The following is a 3,677-nucleotide window of genomic DNA, read 5'->3' as shown; positions in this document are numbered from 1 at the left end:
AGAGAGCAACATGATGTATGTTGATAACTCCAATACTTTTGTCTGATTGTCTGCATTGACCATATTGAAATGATTGTAATATTCATTGATTGTATCGATGCACCTTGTGATCAATGTGTAAAAGTTGAATCTGATTGTAGTTTTGTGATGGTGATTTTGAAATGTTTTGGAATGTTCCTCCAGATATTTTATGAATAAAGTATATTTTTCAAAAAAAAATCTGTTCTTATCAGTTTAATATCCGATACGTCCTTTATCTGGGGACCAAATATTAAATTTATTTTTGGAGCAGGGAGATGGAACAGGATCTTTCTCCGTCCATTCCACACATCGACCTGGTATTGCAGCGTCTTCAGGAATGGTGCAGTTTTGCCCTCTACAGGGTGAAAGGGAAACTGAAAAGAAGAAAAAGTCATTCAGAGCATTGTCCTGCTTTCCATCATTGATCTGGTTGAACTGAACTTGTGCTGAGTGGCAGGACAGGCTCATTGGTGCCAGACTGAGTGATGCCCCCTTTACCTTTAATTTCTCCTTTAACTCCTCTCAATTCCTCCAAATAAAAGGTGTGGCCATGGGTACCCGCACGGGCCCCCGCTATGCCTGTCTCTTTATGGGGTATGTGGAACATTCCTTGTTCCAGTCCTACTCCGGCCCCCTCCCACAACTCTTTCTCCGGTACATCGATGATTACTTCGGTGCTGCTTCATGCTCTCGTCGGGAACTGGAAAAATTTATTAATTTTGCTTCCAATCTCCACCCCTCCATCATTCTCACATGGTCCATCTCTGACACTTCCCTTCCCTTCCTTGACCTCTCTGTCTCAATTTCTGGTGATAGACTGTCCACCAATATCCATTACAAGCCTACCGACTCCCACAGCTACCTTGACTACAGCTCCTCACACCCTGCTTCCTGTAAGGACTCCATCCCATTCTCTCAGTTCTTTTGCGTCCGTCGCATCTGTTCTGATGCTGCTACCTTCAAAAACAGTTCTGCCACCACCAAACACACCTTCCCTTCACCCCCCTTGGCGGCATTCCGTAGGGATCGTTCCCTCCGGGACACCCTGGTCCACTCCATCACCCCTACTCCTCAACCCCCACCTATGGCACCTCCCCATGCACACGCAAAAGATGCAACACCTGCCCCTTCACTTCCTCTCTCCTCACCGTCCAAAGGCCCAAACACCCGTTTCAAGTGAAGCAGCATTTCACTTGCATTTCCTCTGACTTAGTCTACTGCATTCGTTGCTCCCAATGCGGTCTCCTCTACATTGGAGAGACCAAACGTAAACTGGGCGACCGCTTTGCAGAACACCTGCGGTCTGTCCGCAAGAATGACCCAAACCTCCCTGTCGCTTGCCATTTTAACACTCCACCCTGCTTTCTTGCCCACATGTCTGTCCTTGGCTTGCTGCATTGTTCCAGTGAAGCCCAACTCAAACTGGAGGAACAGCACCTCATCTTCCGACTAGGCACTTTACAGCCTTCCGGACTGAATATTGAATTCAACAACTTTAGACCTTGAACTCCCTCCCCCATCCCCACCCCCATTTCCGTTTCTTCCCCCTCCCTTTTATTTTTTCCAATAATTTATATAGATTTTTCTTTTCCCACCTATTTCCATTATTTTTAAATTTATACCTTTTATGCCCTGTTAGTCTTATATCACCCCACCCCCACTAGAGCTGTACCTTGTGTGTCCTCCCATCCATTCTTAATTAGCACATTCGTTTAGATAATACCACCACCTTCAACACCTCTTTGTTCTTTTGTCTCTGACATCTTTTGGTTATCTGATCCTATCACTGCTTGCTTGTCCCTACAACCACACCACCCCCCCGCCCGACTTCTCTCCCCCCACCCCCCCACCTTAAACCAGCTTATATTTCACCCCTCTCCTAGTTTTACTCAGTTCTGTTGAAGGGTTATGAGGACTCGAAACGTCAACTTTATTCTTCTCCACCGATGCTGCCAGACCTGCTGAGTTTTTCCAGGTAATTCTGTTTTTGTTTTGGATTTCCAGCATCCGCAGTTCTTTGTTTTTATATCTGAATGATGCCCCCCGTTGGATTTTGGTGCAACTGCAGGGCTGCTGCTGGTTTGCACTTGTGCTGCTTGTCAGGGTGGAGCCTGGGACTGGACGATGCCCCCTGTTGGATTTTGGTGCAACTGCAGGGCTGCTGCTGGTGTGCACTTGTGCTGCTTGTCAGGGTGGAATCCTGGACTGGAAAATGCCCCCTGTTGGATATTGGTACAACTGCAGGGCTGCTGCTGGTGTGCACTTGTGCTGCTTGTCAGGGCGGAGCCCGGGACTGGACGATGCCCCCTGTTGGGTTTTGAAGCTGTTGCAGGCGCTGCTTCAGGGAGGCAGCATCAAGCAAGAAAGGTCCTGATGCTCAATGCTGGCTGTCGGGTCTTCAGCCCGTGTTCGGCCACACGCAGCAAAACGGACGGTGAAGCCGGAGGCCGAGGAAGACGGGACGGGCGCATGGGTTTCTGGGTTATCGCTTCTCGGCCTTTTGGCTAAGATCAGTTGTAGTGAAGCGACGGCTAAAACCAAAGGAGCCCCAAACCAGGGGGTACGTAACACCGTTCGGGTGACAGTGAAGGACAGTGAAGGAGGAGCACCCATGGATCGGGCCTTCCTCATCACGCGGATCCTGTTGAAGGCGTGTGGATTTGAAGCGGAGGAGATCTACTCCCTGCAAGACTTCCCCAGCGCTGGATATTTCGACGTGACCTTCAGGAATGTTGCTGCCTGCGTCAAGTTCCTGAAGGTGTTCGAGAAGAAGAGACACCAGCCGGAGATGAAGATCCTGACGGTGGAGCCGCTCTTTGCTCTGCCGTTGCAACGGGACCGTGTGGTGACGGTGCATCTCTACAACCCCCACGTCGCTGTCGCCGACGTGTTCACCTTCCTCGCCAGGTACGTCGACAAGGTTGGGAGCTGCACCGAGGTTAGAGACGCCTTCGGGATTTGGACCAGCAAACGCCAGGTTAAGGTCACGCTCAAGACCGACGGTAAGGGAGCCGTCTTCCACCCTCCTTCCAGATTTGCTATCGGGGGAAGCCGTGGCTACCTGGTCTACGCTGGACAACCCAAACTTTGTCACTCATGCGGCAAGTCTGGTCATGTGGCGGCCAACTGCAGCGCCGCCCTCTGCAAGAACTGCAAACAGGAAGGGCACCAGACAAAGGACTGAAAACAGACTAAGTGCTGCAACCTGTGTGGCGAGGCAGGTCACCTCTACAGGACCTGCCCCAAACGCTGCCTCACTTATGCACGGGCAGCCAACGCCAATGAGGGGGAAGCAGAAGAAATGCTTCGTGTCACTACTACCAAGGACTCTTGTAACACTCCAAACACCATGGCCCCCAGTGAGAACAACGGGACAAAGGAGGACACAGAGAGAGACTAGGTGGAGGATAAGATTGAGGCAGCAGACAGCCAATCAACAGCACTGCCCCCTGAACCTCCCACTCCTCAGGAGAGCGAATCAATGGAGGAGGAAGCAGCGGAAAATCAGCAGGGGGAGTGGCAGCTGGTGAAGAGAGCCAAAAGGAAGAAGGGGCTAAGAAGGGACCAAGCCACTTCCCAGACAAGTGGCAAGAGGCGTCTCCTATCCGACACGGATGACAAGGACAGCTGCTCTTCAGACGAAGAAAGGTAAGGGC

At 50.8% G+C, this 3,677-nt stretch overlaps 1 pseudogene; it reads left to right on the top strand.

Annotated features, from left to right (window-relative positions):
- The first annotated feature begins 201 nt into the window (after positions 1 to 201).
- On the top strand, positions 202 to 372 carry LOC144669203 (U2 spliceosomal RNA; annotated as a pseudogene).
- Positions 373 to 3,677: the final 3,305 nt, after the last annotated feature.

Source organism: Cetorhinus maximus, chromosome 28 (genome assembly GCF_964194155.1).
Source record: "Cetorhinus maximus chromosome 28, sCetMax3.hap1.1, whole genome shotgun sequence".
NCBI classification, from domain to species: Eukaryota; Metazoa; Chordata; class Chondrichthyes; order Lamniformes; family Cetorhinidae; genus Cetorhinus; species Cetorhinus maximus.
The sequence above is the reverse complement of the archived record's forward strand: the minus strand, read 5'-3'. Positions and strand labels throughout refer to the sequence as shown.